Consider the following 24020-nt stretch of genomic DNA (forward strand, 5'->3'; position numbering starts at 1 on the left):
ACTTATTTCCATCACAGCTAGCAAGAGCTGCTAGCTAGTAGGCGGTATGGGCATATTTTGTTATCATGGCTGTATTGTAGTCTAAAAACACCCTATTTTTGATCTTTGGCCACTTTTTTAGTACTTTATTAGTAAGATAAGACAAAACACTGAAAATGATGGAAAACGTAGCTTCCCAGCTCTTTATCGGCGTTGGAATTTTTCAAATTGGGCAAAAACTCGGGGAGTTATGGTCATTTAGCATTTTCAGGATATTTCTGCTGTTTTGTTTTGGGGGCTATGTCACATGCTTGTGACTACCATAATGAACCATATATCATTGGAAAATACACTTTTTTTAGGTTTCCAATGTTGTTCGAATGTTTCTGATTGAAGAAACAGTGAAAAAGTTACAGTCATAACACTTTTGCAAAGGTAGAAGTAGCACTGATGCTATCACAGTATGTAAAGGGTTAATTTTGTTGCGTGGTTTTGCTCACTGTTGAACATTTTACTACCACACACAAACATCAAGCTAACTGCCAGTTAGCAAGCTCTCAGCATATTCCATTAGATAACATTGCACTAGCTCGCACAGGCGGCAGTCAACATATGAGCAGATTAGCTCTCAGGCAGATTAGCTCTCCAGTAGATTAGCTCACCAGCGGATTAACCTCCTGCTAAGAGTGCAATCTCATTTATCACTCTTAGAGACTTTGTTTTTTTTGGCTGCTTGTGAGCTAATTGTGCTAACGCTACCTGTAGACGTAAACAAACAGTGTGAAGGGTATGCTAGCATGACTCAGCAAATCTTCGGGTAGGTTTTTCGCTTTAACTCTAGCATGTTCATGAGTTTAGAGTACATGAAATTAATTTGGGGTTAAAATTATCATTAGCGTTAGCTTACTGTGTGAGATTTGTGGCAATATAAGGCAGCTAGCATTAGCTTAAATGAGAAAAACAGAGATTAATGGCTCCTGCTAGCTGTTTTTAAACCTCATAATGATGTTGAAACATCCTCTAAAGATTATCAAACAAAACAGAACAGCACTTTGATGCAGACACATCAATTCCAGCCCCCTTTGATTGAAATTCACTCCATGACAAGCACTCAACTGCCACTCACCCGGTCATCTGTCACTGTGATTCAGTACTATACAATATCATTCAAAAGCATACTTGAATCCTAATGAGAATCCCATTGACAAGTTATTGCTGGACCCGCTGATGAACATTGATTGAAAAAGGGGTCTGGTTTGGAGTGGAACCTGAACTTGAACCACCGTAGGGGGGAAAAGAGAGGTGTGAAGAGAGCAGAAAGAGGCTCACTTTGTTAAAACTGTTCAAGAGAGAAACTTTAAGCTGTCTTTAAGAAATTTCTTAATCAGGGTTTTATTTCCACACAGCTTCTTTGTGTGTATGTTTGCTTACAGCTTGTTTATCTACCACTCGAACAGGGTGTGTTCTCATACTTATGGCCCCTCCAAGTCCAAGGCTGGCGTGCAATAACGAAGACAGCACTTTCAATAACCTTGACGGACAGATTAAAAAGAGGATTCAATAGCTACTCTTCCCCATGAGCACTCCATCACCGAGGCGGCTATCCTTCAACGCCGCTCCTCTCTCCCTTTATCGTCAGCTCCTGTCAATCACGCAGTGGCTTGGCAAAATGGCCTCTGCTGCTTCTGAGGAGCCGCTACTGTGTTCCTCGCTTATCCTTCAGTTGTGGGTTAGGGGAGGTAGACGCCTTATCGTTGGCCAGCGTGTTGCTCGCCAGGATATCACCCCACTTGCCACACACACAGGGGGGTCATGATGACGTGTTTCTTCAGAGGAGGGCGCGTTGCACAATCATATTCGTGCACGTCATGTCCTTCCCGCACGTGGGTGGCCTTGTCAATCCCTATTATAAGCCGTGATTTCTATAGTTTCAAAACAACCGTAGCCTCCACCCATTCGCTACTCCTTTCAGCCGCAGAGCTCCACAGCGCTCTCAGCTTAGATCCCCCTCTCTCTGAGTTTTTTTTTTTTTTTTTTTTTAACTGCGGCTTTACTCGCAGCCTTTGAAAGTTCACAGCCTGGCTTGGAGGCACAGAGAGGAAAATCAAACTGCTCAAGGCGGGCTTGGATCACAGGTGAAACCCTCCAAAAAGAAAAAGAAAAGAGAGAAAAAATCTGATGTAAATTCAGGAGACACATTGCCTGAAGACGGGGCAGAGAGTTGAAAGAGTGTTTCTCAATCCCCGCCATCGTCTTAAAGACTCGATTACTTATTTCTTATTGTTTTGGTTTTCATTTTAAGGATTATGTCATTCTTCTTTAAGTTTTAGGTTAGCTAAAGTGGACTTGCAATTATGAACAGGAAAATGATGAGGAGGGAAAGTTGTCCAGAGGTTATTCCCAGCGTACAGTACACACTCTATACCAACAATCGTGTAAGTGATATATCGACTAATTAATGGTTCCAACCGCTCCCTAATTGCAGTGCCCCCTGACCCCTCTGTTACCTCCTAGGAGCCTGACTCCACCCCAAGGGCATCAGAGACACGGCGCTCACAACTGAGGACACACTCAGTAACATTCTCACACACACACACACACGCCCGCGCGCACAGCGAGCTACCCCTGTGATCCCTGAATGTCAGGCTAAGGGCATCCAGAGGCCAGCGGTCCTCTCAGCGCGGCATACCGGGAGTTGATAAAGAGCATGAAAACACACAGTGGGCAGTTTAGCCACTATAATCTTGGGGATTACAGGTCAAAACGATTCCAGACACAGAAAAAAAATATTTGAGACACCCTTTGCTACAGAAACTGAATATAATGTCACATACTCTACTCTTATCTCTCATTCTATATGATAAAGTCAGGCTTTATAGCATGTTTTTGAGCTCTTTTTGTGACACTTCACTCCTTAAAACTCACCAAATGAATATTTTTTGCAATAGCAGCTAATAAAATAACTGATAAAACTTTCTCAAAGGTAAGTCTTTAAAGCTTGGCTCTGTCCCAACTAACTTAATATGCCTACCAACAACGCCAAAATTTCACTCTGTAACAATAACACTCAGTCATTCACGCAAAGAAGTAAGGAGATGGCATTTTGCTGTGTCATGGTCTCTAACGCTGATGTTGATAAGATATAGGCCATTTGTAAAAACAAAACAACACAATTTTTGCCTTTTAATTTAATGACTGTGATTTAGCATGCTAATTGTTGCTCTAACTAGATGCCAAAGTTAGGTTTAGCAGCTGAAGAAATAACTAATAAAACTGTCTCTCAGCTAAGTTTTTTAGGCCTCTCTTTATCCAAAGTCACTAAATGTGCCTACCGACAACTCCAAAATTTCACTTTGTAACAATAACGAGTCCGGCACATTAAAGAAGTGAGGAGAAGGCATTTTGTTGAGTCATGGTCGTAACTTGCTTATTTTGCTATGTCCAGACATAAACAAAAAATAGGCTGATTGTAAAAACAAAACAATGCTAGCTTTAGCAGTTGATGATATAACAGATAAAACTGTCTCTTAGCTAAGATTTTTGAGCCTGTCTTTGTCCAAAGTCACTAAATTTGCCTACCGACATCTCCAAAATTTCACTCCGTAACAAAAACGAGTATAACACATTAAAGAAGTAGGAAGAAGGCATTTTGTGGAGTCATGGTCGTAACTTGCTAATTTTGCTATGTCGAGACATAAACAAAATATAGGCTGATTGTAAAAACAAAACAATGCTAGCTTTAGCAGTTGATGATACAACAGATAAAACTGTCTCTTAGCTATAATTTTTAAGCCTGTCTTTCTCTACAGTCACTAAATATGCCTACCGACAACGCCAAAGTTTTACTTAGTAACAATAGCATTTGGTCATTCAGCCAAAAACAAAAAATTAGAAGATGTTATTTTGCTGAGTCATGGGTGTAGCTTGTGGATTATTATGCTAATGTTGAAATGCAAAGTCATAAACAAGGAATAGGCTGATTGTACAAATTAAACAGTGGTAATTATTGAGCTCTATAGATGCCAGAGTAAGGTTTTAGCATGTCATATTTCCCTTTGTATCCAGTCTATAGGCTAAGCTCGGCATGCTACCTGCCTTCTGCCTCTCTATAAGACTAAAACAAAGCAGAAATAACCAGTGTTAGCTCAAGGGGAACATATTAATAAAGCTAAGGCCAGAGTGTTTTTCTCAGTATTATTTTATATTCATTAAAGCGCTGTATATGGAGACATTAAGAGCAATGTTTCAGATTGATTTGAATTAGAAAAAAATGAGCTGGTGCTGGAAATCTAAATGTCTGTGTCCATTTTCAACCCCATTAGATATCACTGACTGATTGCATTCTGCTGTTTATGAGAGCACTCAAGGGATTCAAGGCATTAAACCATCCCTTCAAAACTTAATCTATCGCTTAATTAAAGTTGTCGAATATGAAAACAGGACCAGCCTACTAAGAATTAACTCCAGCCCTCCATTGTCCCTCCATCCCGAGCCGCGGACACTTGTGAACCGGCTAATGAAGACGTGTGAAGATACAGATTCAGGTCCATTTGCATGCAATTACAGCACATTGCTTAAACGCCACGAGCTGTCAGCATCCATGCGTCCACATATCCTGCATCTGCGGCTCTCGGGAGAATTACGAACAACTCCCCATCAACCGCCCCCCACCCCACCCCCCCACCTCCGTTCGCCAAAGTCATTGCTCTGCCTCTGCAGTTTTGTGGCAAATGGCTGTAGTCCATTCAAACGTGTGAAATTGTAATCATAGCTGTCTGTGGATGGGTGTAATTAATGTGCTCTATCAGAGAGATTTTGATGGCCGGCGTGTGAGTACGCGGGGAGCCAAGCCAGCGAAGGACATCGGCTAAATGATGTGCTATTATATGGAGTGTTTGGTCATTTGTAATAGCATGCGGTGTGGAATGCATGATGAGCAAAGAGGAATGTCCTCGCGGCGCTATCATCATTGTGTTCATTAATTGCATTGTTGATGGTGGTTTGAAACACAGCAGGTTGGATATGATGAGTGTTTGTGCGAAAGGAAGAGCTCACATTCCTGTGAATTTATCTAAGAAAGTCTGCTGGGAAATTCACCTGGCATGTTCTCAAACTTTGAATCTCTCTCTTTTTTTTTTTTTTTAGAACAGTTTTATTGCAGAACATCTCCCCCGGCGTCTGCAGATTGATAGATTTTACAATGCAGTCATTAGCCGGGCAGATATTAGCGGATGTTGGATTAAACTGATGGTGTCAGTAAACAAAAGGCCGACTCAGAGATAAGAGGAAGAGGAAGAGCGATAGGATGACACACGTACTGAAGCGTGGCCCATCCGTCTGCGTGTCAGACCCCCTCTTTCTCTCAGATAAATTAGGATTTGGAACATGGGGTGGGCGTCCAGAGACAGAATAAATACATCTTCTCTTAGAGATGGATTCATCACCCATGTGTGCACATATGAGGAACAAGCATTAGTGTCATGAGAGCTGAAGGGAGGATAGAGAGGAAGACAAAGTGTCATGAAGGTCACTGTTTCTTAATGTGAAAGGAGTTTGAGTTACGTAATGTCTGAATGTAAGCACACTCTGGTAATTTTCCCAACTAAAGCAGAATGAAATCATCTGGGGACTACTTTCTGTGGGGGATCAATACACCACCAGCGCTCCAGGGGGTCCTTGGGGTCAAATCAACTACAACATGTGTTTTTGCAATAGCAGCTAAAGCTAATCAGCTAATTATGGTCTATTTTTTTACACCAGGAGATGGCGGGCTGAACAGTGAGGAAGAGGACCGAGAGGACAAGCTGCATCAATACTAGTAAGTTATTCTTGGCTGAAAGTTTGATGTTTCTCTTAGAGGATAATGTTACAGCCTGCAGGCAGCTGCTGGTTGCATGAATATAATAAATAAGCTTACTGTATTATTGTAAGTATTATGTATATCAATATATGCAGAAAGCAGCTGCTTGACAGCTGGCAAAAGCAGTTTGTTGCTATTTTCATCATAATGGAGGATGAATTTGCTAAATGTTGTCTTTTTTTGCCCTTATACTTTGAATTCATCCATGTCATTAGCAGCAGCCTTTTTTTTTTTTTCTTTGCAAGAATTTGCTTAAATATATATATATATATATATATATATATATATATATATATATATATATATATATATATATATATATATATATATATATATATAGTGACAATAGCTATTGTTGCTATTTTCATCACAATAAAGGACATTATTTTAGTATTTTGTTAAATTAAATCCACACAAATAGCCAACAGCTGCCTCACCACTAGCTGCTGCCTAGCCCCTAGCAGCTGCCTTACTGCTAGCGGCCGACTAGCTACTAGCCGCTGCCTAACCGCTAGCAGCTGCCTAAGTGCTAGCAGCCGACTAGCCCCTAGCCGCTGCCTAACCGCTAGCTGCTGCCTAGCCCCTACCAGCTGCCTAACCGCTAGCTGCTGCCTAGCCACTAGCCGCTGCCTAACTGCTAGCTGCTGCCTAGCCACTAGCCGCTGCCTAACTGCTAGCTGCTGCCTAGCCACTAGCGGCTGCCTAACTGCTGGCTGCTGCCTAGCCACTAGCCGCTGCCTAACCGCTAGCTGCTGCCTAGCCCCTAGCAGCTGCCTAACTGCTAGCGGCTGCCTAGCCACTAGCCGCTGCCTAACTGCTAGCTGCTGCCTAGCCACTAGCCGCTGCCTAACTGCTAGCTGCTGCCTAGCCACTAGCCGCTGTCTAACCGCTAGCTGCTGCCTAGCCCCTAGCAGCTGCCTAACTGCTAGCGGCTGCCTAGCCACTAGCCGCTGCCTAGCCGCTAGCCGCTGCCTAGCCACTAGCCGCTGCCTAGCCGCTAGCCGCTGCCTAGCCTCTAGCCGCTGCCTAATCGATGCAGCTGCCTCTGTGCTTACACACACTTTGTTGCCAATTTTACTGTATTGTGGGCTCAACTTGCTTTATTTTGTCAGTTTTGCATATAGTTGAACAGAGTTCAATATGTCTATATGTTATAGTTTTGCATATACTTTGACGCCTGGATTGAATGTAGGTAGCTGGCAGCTGCCTATTAGCTGGCAGAAACAGTTTGTTGCTATTTTTAGTTCAATTCAACACTACTCAAAAAACTTTTTATGTTCTGCAGGGAAGGCTCAAATCATTGTGTTGAGTGAATCCTTGCATTTAGCTAGCAACTGCCCTGCCACTGACAGGAGCTATGTATTTACTTTCCAATGCAATGTGAGATGAACTTGCTTCATTTTATCAGTTTTTGCTCATATTGTGCTCCAGCTAGCTGTAGGTGTCTGGTGCTCTTTTTACTCTAATCTAGGGAGGATTTGGATATTTTTGTTGTTTTTTGATGACAGCTTGAGGTATTAGGTGAATGCAAATTTGCTGATGGCAGCTTCCTATTAGCTGGCAGTATCTGTTTGTTGCGCTTTTTATCAAAAATAGCCAAAAATGAAAGTCAAATTTGCTCTTGTACGTATTATTTTTGCTCTCACATGAACTTTTTAAGCTTTTTTTGCCTCGATGTTTAAAATTTATGGTGCTTGGGTGGTACATTTGGTGACTTGCATTTTGGTTCACTCTTCGATCATTCCTTGTTCATGTTGCATCAAAAAGCTCCAGTTCTAGACTTCCTACAAATCCCAGAATGCCTTTTGAAGGAGATGTAAGTGAACAGGCTGTGAGTAACATTAGTCTGAGTGATCGCAGCCGGCAGAGCGAGAGGTCCTGCAGTCCAGTGGAAGTGAAAGTGAAGCCCGTGACTCAGAACACGTCTCTGGGCTGCATCACAAAGGCTGCTCTCTGTGGAGACATTTTATCTCTGCCGTCCCTCTGATGTCGCTGTGTGTGTAATTGTTGAATGTTGGTGCAAAAAAAAAGAAAAAATGATGAGAGAGGCCATTAGTCTTTGATTCTGAAGGACTGACACACAAACCTGGTGTTTAGTGTTGATGCTCAGGCTGAATCAGGATGGAAAAAGAAACACACAAACTTTCCCATCAGCCCATGGTTTGGTACATTTAGCCTATTTCTGTTTCCCCTCTTTGTTTTGGTACACTACTTTAATTAGGATACCTACATTGTGCTGACTTATCCACACATGACAGGCGGAGCAATTTGGACTGAATCAGATAACGGTTTAATTTCTGACCATCAAAAGAGGCCAAACAAAGCCAGAGTCGAACAAACTCTGAGCGCTCCAGCTCAGGCTGTAACAAGTGACACGTACGGCAAAGGCAATTAGGATACCTGATCTCACTTCTGCTAATAAAGACGGTCTGCTGAGGGTATTTAGACGTCAGTGGGATTAGGGAGATCTTTGTCATGTAGATCTCTGAAACGGCCCCTGGCGTCGGAGATAAAATGAAGACGAATCCTTTAGTAGAGGAGGAAGAATGAAAAAAGCAGAGGGAAAGGGAGTGGAGGACACAGAGCTCTCAGCTAATGACAGGGCGACTCTGCATCACTGCACTGACTAATGAGCACTCCAACAAGGGGTGAGCGCCAAGACCAGTGCATGTGTGTGCATGTGTGTGTGTGTGGCCTGGGCAGAAATATCCTATAGCATGTGTGCATCGAGAAAAACTTACAAAGAAACACTGAGAGGAGGGAAAAAAAAGGAGGGGAGGAAGCTCTTAATAATTCACATGATATTGATTTTGCTACTTTACTTCCTGGCTCACTCCCACGCCCTGGGAGAGATAGAGACCACCTGTAGGTTCCTGCCTCCCCCACCTTTGAAAACAGACTTTATGCAAAGAGCGCGAGATAATCAGCTTGATGACCTCGAGGAGTCTTTAAATCGCACCTGTACGTTGAAAAAAAAAGCAGAAAAATGGAGGATGGAGCACACCAAAGCATCATTAGCTTGATGATAATTATGCGTATCATGCTAGTAATCATTTCGTGTGTCACATTATGGGTTTAATGACATCTGAGGGTGACAGAGATGAGAGCCTCTGATTCTCTGTTTATCATTCTCCACTAACGTGTCTGGTCTTGTCCGAGCTGTCTGCCTGATTCGATTCCTCGCTACATTCTGCTTCCTGATAGATGAATTGATAATAATTCAAAGTAGCAAAGATTCACACAGTGGAGTTTAAGGAGGATTTTAAAGCCGGTTTCATTTGACTTGAGCATTAGCAGCTCCTTATTTCAATCTCTTCTTAATCATTCTGGAAGAGATCAGCCAGATTCATCTTTTTTTCCCCCTCTACATGTTTTGAAGTGGATCTCACCGACTTTGTTTCCTGATATTTATCGCCCCCTAGTGGGCAGACAGGGTGAGGCTTCAGCGGTGTATCAGGAAGGGCCTTTTTTAAGAGTGAAAAGATGATTTCATGAAGATGAACGCAGTGTTACAGGGGAGTGTTTCTCTCACATTGAAGCTCAGGGTTAAAAAGCCTGATTAAAATCAAAGCACAGCACATTAAGGTCTCTTAATGCTGTTGAATTAAAAAAAAAAAAAAAAAGCTAAACAAAGCTGTGCAGCTCCTTTATTTATTTTTTATGCTTTTTAGCAAATTAAGATATTTTATAAACCAGATTTAAGAGAGTACAAATAGAATATCAGTTTAGCAGCTGTCAAACCTTAAAGCAGGCGTCTTATCTGAGATGTGGGAACCTAAAATAAGCTCTCTCCTCCCTTTTTGCTACATTAGATATGATACATGATTATTTCTCAAACACATAGGAAAAAAAAAAAAAGGCAAAAAGAGAAAAAATTAGAATTTTTTTCTCTATTGGCTGTTTTCATGGCTGCTTCAGGCTCCTGTTCCTGAGCAAGAATGGAGACACAGCGAGAAAATGAACGGCCGTGAAAATGAACTGAAGCTAGATCCTCCTTCAGAAAATCCAGATTTGTGGTCAGGGTCCGAGCATTAGAGCTCCTTTAACGGCACTAAAGTATCATCGTATGGCTTCTTTGTATTCCACGTTATCTTAAAACAGATATCTGACTCATTTAATTTAACCTCATGAGACCCGAGCTTTTGTTTGTTGAGCATCTTTTATTTCTCCTTTTGATATTTGAAAATGAATAAGACCTAATAATTATGAAAACTAAACTTGGTCTTTGACTGAAGTTACTTTTATGAGAGTTATTTGTTAGATTAGAGGATGTATACTGTTTTTTTTTTTTAATTTATTTTACTGTGATGGGTTTAATGTTGTAATATTAACAAAAGATGACGTGGGAAATAGGTCAGAGCTTCAAAAATAAAATATCATGGGTCCGAGAGGCAGAAATGTAATGTCCATATATTTGTACGCAGGGTCTACAGAGGCTAACGTATATTTTTATTTATTTATTCTTAAATATTTTGCTAGTGCTGTGTCTGATGGTGATGTTAATGTGTCAATGTATAAACTCCTTTTTAAACTAACATCTCTTAACATGAAGACATGCTCCCAAAAATGTGGTGTAAAAACCTGAAATGGCTTTATTTCCGCTTTTACTCTTTAAAAACTAACATTTTAATCTGAAAGAGAAGACATTTTCAAAATAAAATACATCACTCAAACAAAAAAAAATATATTGGAATATATTTGATTTTTATTTTAGCATCTAAAGGATGTGCAAAATATATTATTTGAGCTAATATTAAATGTCAAATGTTGCTTTTATTTTGAAATGACAAAAAAAATAAAAGTGAAGTGATTTAAAATGTGAAATATATATTGTTAAAGAGGACACAAGCTGAGAAAGAAACCACGTTACTGCTGTGTAAAGATGACATGGATTGTCTTTGTCTCATTCATGCTGAAAGGGCGCCACCTGCTGGCGCGCCAACCAAACACCAGCCTACACCATCAAATTTAAATCTCAAGCTCCAATTTCTTTTCACTTCCCTCCTCTTGTGGCTCTTTCACCTCGCCTTTCATCAACATCCATTTTTAACCAGCCCTGTCGGCTGTCCAGGCCCTGAGTGATGGACGTGCTTGTTTTTATTTCCTGAAGGTGGTAAATGTTAAAAGGTTCATCATGCTAATATTAGCCACATTGTTTTGTCATTTTGAGACATTTTTAAAGAGAGCACCAAATCGTCCTTTTAGCTTTGTTCTGTCTCTGCTTTTATCACATTAATTGAGCTCTTTTTTTACAACTTATGGTGGAATTAAAAAGCAGTGGGAGCCTTTAAAGATTTTTTTATATGACACCAAGAGTGTGGTTGATGTGACAGCTAGGGTTTGGATTCATGAAGCTGTATAGGGTTTAAATCTGTGTTTTATTGATAGAGTCAGGGGGGAAACTTGGCTATTTCCTCCTTATATATAAAGAGATACATACACACTTAACATCACAGCAAGTTAAGAGTTGTTACTGACAACTTGTGAATCTAGACGTGTGTTCATGAGTCAATTCTAACAGTTGTTCTGAATACACTTATTGATGTGAGAAATTCACTCTCTAATTTTGTTCTCTGAAGTGAGACGAGAAGATTGATACCCTAGTTGTAGGGGTAAAAACCAAAAACAAAGAAACAGTTACCGGACATTTATCCTAGCTTAGCATCAAAGTCAAGATTTTGGAAAATGTAGATACACTTAAGAAAAACAGTGTGAGAGAACATATCAGGAGTTCATAGCATGTGCCATTGTGTTGGACTTTTCTCATCTTGCTGCAGTGACTTCCATTAGCCTTAACTTTTGTTTTGAAAGGGCACCATCTCAAGAAATCATGTGATTTATTTTGATAAACAAGCTGAAATATGCTAACTAGTGAGCAAGGAAGGTGCAGGGAAGCCGATGGAGATACCTTTGACATAACAAGGCTAGCTGTTACCCCAGTTGGTTTATGCTAGGCTAATGCTAACTTTGGCTTCATACACTATTTATAGCATCTTAAACCTTAAATGTATTCCTAGCTGAAGAATTTGTATTTGTCAGGGAGGAAACTTGGGCATTCCACTCGTGTAGATGCATGAATATTTAAAACAGGAAGAAGTTCGTTCTCTACCTAGAGTTGGAAGTTGATAAAAGTTGTTAAAAAATCCAACTTTTCTCATTTTGCAGATGAAACCCCAGACACCTGCGTCCATGTGAGAGTTTTCTGGACAGGCCTGAAAATGGAGAGGCTTCAAAGTGAGGTACAGTAAGAGCCCTCCCTGCCCACTTAGAGGCATAACCCAGCAGGATTAGTCTCTATAAACCTATAGCCTGTGTACTGTGAGTCTACAGAAAGGGGAAAGGATCAGGTGAGCAGCTGGAAGAGGTAGAGTTGTTCAGGATGTCTTTAAAAACATCATTGCAGGCTTACTTTTTGGAAATAATTTACAGTTTAAGCTTGAAATGGAAGAGCACACACTCTAAAAAGCAAACACCAGCCATTAATAGCCCAACAAATGCTCCCTGCGTCTATAAACCTGGCGTCTGATAGGCCATAACCGCTGCTGATACCTGTAAAGCTCCTCAGTGTGACAAATGTGTTTTTCTCAGCTCAGCTACTTTTGTGAGGAGGGAAAAAAAGCTGTGCAGCGTCTCTTAAGAGGCTCTCGGGAATGGAGCTTGAAGGGTTGGAGATAGAGTGAACTAACAGGGCACTTAGCCGCTATCTGTGGCTAAACAGGGCTACTGCAGGATCTGAGAATGCTGCGCTAGGATGTCTGACGAGAGCTCAGCCCGGCGCTCATCCTCTAAGTGGTTCAGACGTGACAAGGCCTCTCATCGAGGTCTCCTCGCAGACGTTTGGACACATGTGTGACTCCAGCTGGTGTGTTCCTTTAAGTTTTCAGTTTCACTCCACTCCTGCCCTGCAACCTTTGGTTGTTTTATAGTTAATGACATCGAGGGATACTCATCCACGCTGGCAGCGCGCCCAGGGTGACACCAGGTGTACTCTGACAAGGTGCGCTAAATGTTTGATCGAGACACGGGTCATATCGTGATATCAAGCCGGGGCCTGAGCTGTGTCCTTACAGCAGAGGTCAGCTGACACCTGTGGTTGTGTGTCCGGGCTCGCCTTGCCCTTTCAGACGACGTGAAAGTCGCGGCTCCTCTTTCAGGCAGCTCGCGTATCGGCTCATCATGTTCCACCTGGAGAACAAGGCTTGTAAATGATCGCAATTAATGGAATTAGGCCGGCGGGGATTCAGGTCAGATGTGTCAGACTGATCCTGAGGCTTTTATTTGAGGTCAAAGGTGAAAATCAGGGTCAGTTTCCTGCTCCAGTCTTCTCCTATTGTTGATAACACATAGTTCTAAATGTGCTGTTCAACAGCTGACCTTTGACCTCTCTGTCATCAGCCCAAGGCAATAAAAACATCTGTATTCCTCAGTTCTAATGGATTAAAACTGTGATTATGAATGCAACATGAATCCTTTTGTTGTATTTATAAAATTCCACCACTAGATGGCGACACATACTCATTGTTCTTCATAAGCTGCTGTCTCACAGACCATATTTCCCTCTACTCTCAGATTTAAAATTCAAATTCACCTCCAACAACTGCTGTGTTTCCATCCCAGGCTCGATTATATCTTCAGACAAAGCCTTAAGTTTCACAGCCAGACACTTTGTGCCTAATGTAAACACCGGAACCACCTCATTAAACTTTTAAAGAGAGGATACATGACCATACGGTGAGTCATCTGCCAGGATTGATGTGATTGAAGCTTGATCAGAGAGCTCAGCATCTAAAAACCCAAACTACGCTGGTGTAAACTTACCCTGGAGCTTTTCCAGGTGACATCCCTCCTTAGGATAACTGTAGCACCTAATGAGGCCAGCTGCTAGTGGTGGTGCCCTATAAGAGAAACTGAATCCCGCTGGCGCTGTAGAAGTCATTGTCCTAAGTTTATAGGACACTTCTATAGTTTCCTTTGCCCTGGATGGGCCTCGTCTGAAGCACCAGCTCCTGTTACAGCCAGGCCGTTTTAGGTGCGTCACGCCATCAGATGAGGACAGCACTAATTAATTGCGTTTAATTACATCACTCTTAGATTTAGAGTGAATGTCTCTGGTTACAGGCTGCTGCTTGGTTTTCACCCTTGTTTAACCGACTTGAGGTCACAGTGATCATCAGCCGGACTGGAATTCCCTGCAGTGGCGTGCACAGACTTTTTAAGGGGTAAGGGTGAAACGAAAAAGAGGCACATACAGCTTGTTCTGACCACTGAAGAGAGAACTTATACAAATCTTTTGCCTCCTGAGAAGGCACTTAAGTGCTCATTTTGGCTCCCAAGAAGGCGTCTTAACGCATTTGGTTCCCATGCCAGCACTAAAGCATGTGTTTCTGTACCCAAGAGGGCACTTTAACATGCAAAATGCCTCAGAAAGGTAAATTCAGAAAGTGTTTTGGCTGCCAACAGGGCACTTTATCACATGATTTGACTCCAAAGAAGGCACTTGAGTGCTCATTTTGGCTCCCAAGGGGGTGCCAACACACGTTTTGGTTCCCATGCCAGCACTAAAGCATGTGTTTTTGGCTCTCAAGAGGGCACTTTGGCATGCATTATGCCTCAGAAGAGGGAATTCAGTGCATATTTAGACTCCCAAGAGGGCACCAAGCAAATGTGGTGTGGCTCCAAAAGGGTCACTTAAATGCGTTTTTCCCTAGAGGGCACTTTAGCCCTCATTTTGGCTCCTAATATGGGACTTTGACACTCTTTGGTTGCAATGCCAACACTTAAGCATTTGTTTTGGCTCCCAAGATGGCACTGTAGTGCTCATTTTGGTTCCCTGGAGGCACTTCAGTGCTTATTTTGGTACCTAAGAGGGCACTGTAACGCTCATTTTGGCTCCAAAGACAAGAGTTGAGCGCTTTTTGGTTGCAATGCCAACACTAGAGCATTTGTTTTGGCTCCCAAGATGGCACTGTAGTGCTCATTTTGGTTCCCAAGAGGGCACTTTAGCACTCATTTCAGCTCTTATAGGGAACTTGAACGCTTTTTGGTTGCAATGCCAGTACTAAAGCATTTGCTTTGGCTCCTAGGATGGCACTGTAGTGCTAATTTTGGTTCCCAAGAGGCACTTCAATGCTCATTTTTGTACCCAAGAGGGCACTTAACCACTAATTTTGGCTCCCAAGAGGGGACTTGAATGTTTTTTGGTTGCAATGCAATCACTAAAGCATTTGTTTTGGCGCCCAAGAGGGCACTTTAATGCTCATTTTCATTCCCAAGAAGCACTCTAGTACTCATTTTGGTACCCAAGAGGGCACTTTAGCGCTCATTTTGTCTCCCAAGTAGGGACTTTCATGCATTTTGGTTCCCATGCCAACACTAAAGCATTAGTTTTGGCTCCAAGAAAGGCACTTGAAAGCCCCCAAAGGTGCACATAAGCATGAGTTTTGGCACCCAAGAGGCTACTTCAGTGCATGATTTTTAACAACTGGGTGACCACTGTTTCCCAGAGTCATGTTCCAGTAAGCATGGGCTTTAACAGTGTTGTTAAACTGTGCATAGGGTTGGGAAACTAAAAATATCTCATTAGATTAAAGCTCTGTTCTATATTAAGCCCTTCGTACGGTCAATTAGCTGGTGTGTAACTTTACAATCCTAAAACTGAATCTCAGCGGGCTGTCTGTCACTCGATACAGCCAGTCAATAAGCTAAATGTAGAAGCTTTTTGCAGTCATCTCTCAATGTCATTAGCCATAAATCAATGGAGGAGATTGATCAGCTGGCAACTTCACCTTGTATGACATCTTTCAAATGGATTGTCCTGTCAAGATATCCAACAGAGTCGATGATTAGTGTGTGTGTGAGTGTGTGTGATAGATGAGCGTTTGTGTTACTCAAACATTTTTCACAGCCAGGGAAAATGTTTCTGGATTGAGAGACTTTTCAGGGACCGCAGGTGATTTAATTTGTCAGAAACAACCAGGCGAACATTAAGCTGTTTTATTCGGACTGTGGGGAGCGATGTGTTGACTCCCTCGAGCTGCTGGTGGTGCTGGTAAATTGGTGCTGCAGTAGCCAGGACACGTATACCCACTCTCAGTACTGCTGTGCCTGATTTGAAGTGATGCAGTGATCAAAGTGTTTTTTATACACAGTGGAGACCGGCCTCTTGTCTGGACCTGGGCGCTGTAGCGAAAGTATGAATCTGCAATTTAATAACTGTCCTTGGCTGCTTCTTGCAATTCTTTGATCTGCAGAGAGCTATTTTTTGGGGAACTTGGCAACACTTTGCAGAGTTACAGTAGGGCCAGGTAGCTACAGGATTTTTATCTGACTGTACATGTGAAAAGTCAGGTGTCTAGCAGATTAGATGAGATATAGTTACTCTGTGGCAGTATCTTGGCTTGTATTTGGATAACCAGGAGGACAAACTTGCAAATTATTTAAGTAGTATGCAAATCGAGATGCACTGCCTCTTCACTTGAGACTCCACTGCTCCAGTGTTATGTTTGTTAAATTCTTATATTCTCTCTGTGTGTATGTATATATACCTATATAAGGGGCTTTGCTACATATGCATGTGCAATATGTAGTATTTACCCACAAGAGGCCCACATCAAAGGTCCAGATGCTAAAACCTTCCTGCAGCTTCGACAGCTCGAGATATCTAATCCTGCCTGGAGAACCCCATCCCTGCAAGCCGCTGGTTTCACACTAATGCCTTGCTATTGGAAGAGGCATGATGGGAAATCCCACCAGGTCTAGCGCCACTTGAAAACCTCATCTGCCACAGAGTGTCACCTCTGCACCCCGGCTGACTCAGAGTAACAAATCCAGACGGATGATGAGAGAGTGTCGAAGAGAGGAAACGCCTCATTGACGAGGCAGAGGTGGAGGTGTGCACAATCATGAGGGTGATCCAGCCAGTGATAGGGCTAGGAGAAGTTGCCACGGCAACCCTGGCTCCTGATCCCCCAGACCGGCTGGAGCTGGCAGAGAGTGAAAGCATGCGAGGGAGAGGGGGAGAGACAGACCTGAGGAGAGGTAGAGGAGGGGGGAGGAAAGATGGCTTCAGTGGGCTGGAGAGCTGCCAGAGGTTTTCTCAGTACGTTAATGAACAGGGTGAATGGAGCCGTCACATAGAAGGCAGGAGACTCCAGAGAAATAACCTCTTAATAGTTGGGTCATTTGAAACCATCAGCCCTTTATATACTGACTGAACACACACACACACACAGGTTTCTCCATATAAACATAGAGATAAATACACACTTGACGTCACAGCAAGTTATGAGTTGTAACTGACAACTTATAAATCTAGACGTGAGTGTTCACATGAGTCAATTTTAACAATTGTTCTGAATACACTTATTGATGTGAGAAATTCACTCACTAGTTTTGTTCTCTGAAGTGAGACGAGAAGATTGATACCCTAGTTGTAGGGGTAAAAACCAAAAATGGAGAAACAGTCATCAGGCAGTTACCCTAGCTTAGCATCAAAGTCAAGATTTTGGAAATTAAAAACAAACTAAAAAAAAAGGAGTGAGAGAACATATCAGGACTTCATAGTATCTTCAAATTGTATGGACTTTTCTCAACTTGGTACAGTTACTTCCATTAGCCTCGACTTTTCTTTTGAAAGGGCAGCATCTCAGGAAGTCATCTGGTTTATTTTGATAAACGAGCTAAAATATGCTAACTAGTGAGCAAAGAAGGTGCAGGAAAGCTGATGGATACACCTTTGACATAACAAGGCTAGCTGTTACCCCAGTTGCTTTATGCTAGGCTAATGCTAGCTTTGGCTTCTTATACATTTTATAGCATCTTGAACCTGAAAAGTATTCCTAGCTAAAAGTTGTATTTCATGTATTGAAATGGTCAGGAATCAAACAGGATATAACCACAGGAACACTTGGAGCCATATTTACTCACAGAGTCTATTTGTGAACACACTCCAGCCAAATGAGAACACACTGTAACACATGAGCCCTGGATATCACAGGGCTGGATTTTGAGCAGCTACTGTACAGGCGACAGATCATGAGGGAAGTACCGGGGATTACTAGGATGGAGTGTAATTTGATAGGTAAACAAAATCTAAAAATACCTCAGTCCCTGTGTGCTCTGTCAACACCAATCGCAATTCATCATGATGTTGGTCTAATCGCGCATGTGTTGTACTGGGAGTATGCAGTAATGTGATGCTCTTTTGGCTGTTATGAGCAGTTGAAAGCTGCTTCCAAGGTGAGATTATGTGGAAACAGTGGTGTGAACTTTGCATTTATTCTACAAGCTTATGATTATTCATGCTCATTTTTGAAGAAAGTAGGCTATATTTAAATTTTAATGTCGCCAAGAGTAATTTTGCTGCCAAGTGAGGGATCTTTCTTTGAGACTTTGTTCCAAAATCAGTCCTCAGCTGCTAACGCCGACTCACTATGGTTACCAGAAGATGATTCATGTGACTTGTTTGTGATTCTGTGGCTATGAAACATCCAGCTGCTCTCATGAATAGATGTAATTGTCACCATCTGTAATGGCAATAACTGCTTTGTTTAATTACACACGCAAGTGCAGGATGAGAGCAAATCTCAGGTGTAAACACATAACGAGCAATGAGTGAGGGGAAGCAGTTAGTCGGGATGTCGAGCCTGGCACCTCGTCTGTAATTTCATAAGTGGCGGATTTCATCGAGGTCCCTCAGCAGAAGTCATTACAGGGCAAAGAAATGCTAAATGCAGAAACAGACTGCAGAGATATGCTCCTGGGTTTGGTGGTGGGAACTGGCACAAGAAGCTGGCTCTGGATTTGTGCTAATGTTTGTCCAAAAGGAAGCCTCCACTGTTAGAAACCAAGGCTATTTTTGATTCAATAGGAACAGTTAGCTCGACAAATGTTGGCAGTGTGCAGATACTTGATTCCGGTGACGTGCGCAGGCTTTTTGAAGGGCAGGGCTCTGAAGACCACCCAGGAGGGCAGTTTAGTGGGTTGCCAACCAGGAAGGTACTTTTGCATGTGTTTTTTCTCCCATGAGGGCAGTCCAGCAAGTGGATTTTGGCTCCCAAAAGAGAACTTAGACACATGTTTAGGCTCAGAAGAGGGTACTTAAGCACATTTTGCCTCCCAAGAGGACACTTTAGCACACTTTTTTGCCTTCCAAGAGGGGAATCGAAGAGGACACTTGAGCATGCATTTTGCCTCCCAAGAAGGCACTCCACTGCACATTTTGGCTCCCAGGAGGGCACTTTAGCATGCTTTTTTGCCTCCTAAGAGAGCATTCTAAGAGATCACTTTAGCATGTATTTTGGATCCCAAGCAGGGCACTTAACTTTAGCGTGCATTTTGCCTCCCAATAGGAAACTTTAACATGCATTTTGGATTCCAAGGGGGCATTCTAAAAAACACTTTTGTACACATTTGGCCTTGCAAGAAGGCACTTTAGCATGCTTTTTGGACTCCCCCAGGAAGGCACTTTAGCAAGCATTTTGGCTCTCAAGAGGGTATTTAACAAGTGTTTTTCCACCCAGGAGGGCACTGTAGTACATGTTTTGCCTCCCAAGAGGGCAATTAGCAAGTGTTTAGCTTTCCAGGATCCGGGATGGCACCAAGTGTTGCCTCCTAGAAGGGCACTTTAAGAGGACACTTAAGTGTGTTTTTTGCCTCCCAAGAAGGCACTCCAGCGCACATTTTGGCTCCCAAGAGTACACTTTAGCGTGCTTTTTTGCCTCCTATGAGAGCATTCTAAGAGGACAGTTTAGCATGTATTTTGGATCCCGAGGCGGGCACTCTAAAAGGACACTTTAGTGCACATTTTGCCTCCCAAGAGGGCACTCTAGCATGCACTTTGGGTCCTCCCAGTAAGGCACTTAGATAGGCATTTTGGCTCCCAAGAGGACATTTAGCACATGTTTAGCTTTCCAGGATGGCACTTCACCAAGTGTGCCTCCTAGGAGGGCACTCTAAGAGGACACTTTGTTGCCTCACTGGGCACTTTAGCGTGCACTGGGGCTCACAAGAGGGTGTTCCCACCATTGCTTGATTTCTCTTTTTGTGCTCAAATTAAAACATTTATGGTCTGACTCGACCCTCTGGCGTAAATTTTGCGTATTAACCTCAGTTAAGATGGTGAATGTTTGGAAATAGGCTGTGTTTTTATATCGATCGATGGAGGGACAATAAAACTGAAACCAAGCTGTGTTTCTGTGTCTGGGTCCTTGTGTTAAATCAAAGCTGCTATTTTTAGTCCCTGTGTGCACTGTACCTGATGGAAACTTGCAAGATGTGCCAAACAGCCAATTTCTACACTTGAGCCCCCAAGCAGGTTAAACTGGCGATGGTCCGGAAAAAAAATGTCCTCATGAAGCGAAATGACCTCACTTTTAAATGTCTTCCCTCAAATGGGCCTAAACTGCGACTCAAACAGCACACACATGCAGAGATACTGTACAAACACACACTTCCCTGAGTAAGAGTCAGTACACTTTGACACCTCGAGTGAACCAGCAAAGAGTCGGGTGATACATCTACGGGATGACACCTCTTTTTGGCGATGAGCTGTGCAGTCACAGGCGTTTAGCTGTGATGGCGACAATGACAGAAGACAAAGCCGTGAGTTTACAGAGAGCCGCCGGCAGTATCTCAGAGTGACGCGTGGGTTATCGCTGACACGCCAACACTGCGTCCCTGGCGCGTATTTCCCATGAACCTCTGAGCTGAACTGTGCGGCTCCCCACAGATAGTGAGACAGCAGATGAGGAAAGGTGAGACATTTATCTGTGGAAGGGGCCTGCTGTGGAAAAAGTCTGGGACAAAGTTGACCACAGAGGAGACAAAAAGTCCAACAAGGAACATTGGCTAATTTTCTTCATCAGCCTCAGTCACCTCCCTCACTTTTCTATTCTGCTTGACTTTGCAACCTTTCAGCTACGCTCTTTCAGCCGGTCAGCCTTCTCTTGTTGTCTTTTCCTGGCTCCAGGCCAGAGCAAAGATCAAGGTCCAACAATAACAAGAACAGGCAAAAATAAACTGAGAGAGAATAGAGAGGCTGTGAGAGTCATTCCTGGATGTAAGAAGCCATTTGCCTGGAGTGATCCGTGGATTAGGGGCCAAGGCCCGGCTACCCGATCTAAATTGCTCCACATACTGAGGAGATTAAGTTAAAAATGAATGGACCAACTGAGCTGATAGAGTCGGGCTTTCAGGGGGATATTCTCCTCTCAAACACACTCCCAGCAGCAGAGACAGAGGATGGCATCGACAGGATTTTCTCCCTCACTGAGGAATAGCATCCTCACCCCCTCATTAATGTGCTACTTATTCTTTATCACCATCATCCCAATTTTTCTCCATCAAACCAGATCTTTATTGTTTGACGCCACTTAGCTTATGATAGCTTAAGGTTATTAAGACTTCCATTATCATTGCTGGGCTAATTTTACGCTCCCCCTACTGTATCTGCAGCTCTTTTATTCTAATCTTCTGCAGCCATGATCCACTTGGTTGTCTAACGCTTCCTTGCAGACGGAAATATCTCATTCACAGGAACTTTCCTGATACGTAGGTGTACTTTTAGCTCTTGGCTAAATTTCTGGACAGTTATGAAATTCAATTTCATGGGATTGGGAAATATTTTCGTTGTCCCCGTAAGATTAATCTTAGCATCTTTCCTTGAGATGGTTTGTCCACAGGGGTTTGTCAGTTTGTTTCTGGTGAGTTCTCATTAGTGGATCATCCTTACATTGGTGGGAGATCACAGCTACATATCTCTTTAAGGCATTCATAGTCCTCAGAGGATGAATCTATCTGACTTTGGTTATCCCTTTACTTTTTCTGGAGTAACCATAGATTTTACATTTTTGTTTCTTGGTTAAATGTCTTTGCAACCATCTCATGAACTGCCCTGTCATTTGGACTTTCATGTCCCCCAGAGGGTAAACCTCACTAATGTTGACTATCGTTTGACTGAATTCTCCTGTTCCCAGCTTTTTATTTCGTTATTTTAAAGAGTGAAATGTCCCTTCATCTTTCAGATGGAATGACAAAAAGATTTATCTACCAAGATCCAAAAGCAGTTTAGGCCATTGATTGCTCACCGGCATGTGCCAGTCCCTTAGTGACTCATGCCACTCCATCAACAACTCATGCCGGATGCTCAGCGCCATACAGCAATACATCAGCAAAACTTGACAATCGTTCAGGAACTTGTGTGAAATGCTCAGCAACACATGTCAGTGGCTCAGCAACACGTGCCAGTCGCTCAGTGGCACCCCACAAAGTTTAGCGACTTGTACTAAATGCTTTGCGTCATGCGTCAATCGCTTAGCGTCATATGTTAATAACTCAGCAACACATGCCAATCCATCAACGACACCTACCAGTAGCATAGCAACATATGCCAGTCGCTTTGTGGCATCCGTAAATACATTAGTGACTTCCCAGCTTTTCAATTTGTTATCTATTTCTTTCAATTTGTTATCTCTAGGATTGAAATATGTCTTTGTCTCTCAGGTAAAATGATAAAAAGAAATTCTACCAAGATGCAAAAGTGGTTTTTGGTACGCCATGGATTGCTTATCGGCATGTGCCAATCCCTCAGTGACTCATGCCAGTCCATCAACGACTCATGCTGGGTGCTCAGCGCCATATGCCAATCCATCAGCGTCACATGTCAATCACGCAGCAACACATGGAAATCTCTCAGTGACACATGCCAAATGCTTAGCGACACATGCCAGTCGCTCAGTGGCACCCCACAAAGCTTAGCGACTTGTACTAAATGCTTTACGTCACGTGTCGATTGCTTAGCTTTATATGTTAATCACTCAGGGACACATGCCAATCCATCAATGACACTGAGCAGTTGCTTAGCAACATATGCCAGTCGCTTCGTGGCATCCGCAAATACGTCAGTGACTTATGCCAAATGCTTAGCGTCACTGACTGATCTGATTCTCCCCCTTATTTTATACATTTCACCAATGCTGATTTGGTATTTCGGTGACATGTCGAAGCAATAATGGATTGAATGCCATTGCTTCCCATTAGGTTGAATTTTGACAAGCTTCTCCTCAATTTTCCTCCTCACCAACCACCTACAGGGTAAAGTCTGATTTCAGCGCAGTGCTTTGGACTCGTGGGGGTTTAAACCAGATGCTCTAAATACAGATACAGATAAATTCACACCATCAATTCATTTCTCTGTGCAGGCATGAATGAGCCGATGCTGAGTGGATTAGGCCGTGCAGTGTTTTTTTTAATGACTGCTGCACAGGCTACAGTACACTGAGCCTCTCTCGGGCTGAGGTCAGAGAAAATGCCTCATCGTAATAGAGATCCTTTACAACCACCAGGGGAAATCACTGCGGGTTTGCTGGCAGCCCGTGTAATTAACCGTGTTAGCTTTCTTGTGCTCACAAAACCTTAAAAAAAAAAAACACACAGCAGGTCTTAACCTTTAAATCCTGTGTCGCACCAACTCCATGGGGCGTCCTAAAATTCAGGATGACAAAGCTCGTTTTAAATGATTTAGTGCTGACGGTGGAGGAGGAAATTATGTCAGACTCTATTGATTGAAGGGGAAAGTTCTCATTTAGCCGGAGCAGGTGGGAATTCAGTATCAGCTCTTGCTTTGGGTAACTTCTGAGGATTGATGTTCTCTGTCAAAGGGGGCTTGAACCCAGGTTAAAGCACAGCCTCCTCCGTCTCTTAAACACTGTAACAGCCGGATCTACCTCTTTGCCGCGAGAGTGACAGCCTGTCAGGAGCTTGTGGTGTTCGGTATTAGTCCATCTAATTAGCAGGGCCCAGGGCAAGGTTAGACGCTACAGTAATAACCATTTTGTCTTTCTGCAATACATCATAATGATGGTGATGATCCCAGAGGGCAGAGTTGTAATCATTCACCTGCTGGCACAGCTCCAATTATAAAGCTCCGGATTCAGCTCGATCCTTTTAGAGACTCCGGCGTGGACCACCAAATCCTGGAGAGGAGCATCCATCCTTGTTGACAAAATGATGAGCTTTACTGTTGGCTGGAAAAAGCATCTACACCTTAATATTTTTCAGCAAAATATCTCAATCGTTAGTTTCTTGTGCGTCATCCAAATTTCGACAACTACAATCTTCAAGCTGGTTAGTCACCACCTGCTGTTCATCCACTGAGCAGATCATGATACAATTAAGTGATGTT

Source organism: Halichoeres trimaculatus, unplaced genomic scaffold (assembly GCF_033239565.1).
Source record: "Halichoeres trimaculatus isolate MK-OKI-2021-1 unplaced genomic scaffold, fHalTri1.1 fHalTri1_scaffold_24, whole genome shotgun sequence".
In the NCBI taxonomy this organism is placed as follows: Eukaryota; Metazoa; Chordata; class Actinopteri; order Labriformes; family Labridae; genus Halichoeres; species Halichoeres trimaculatus.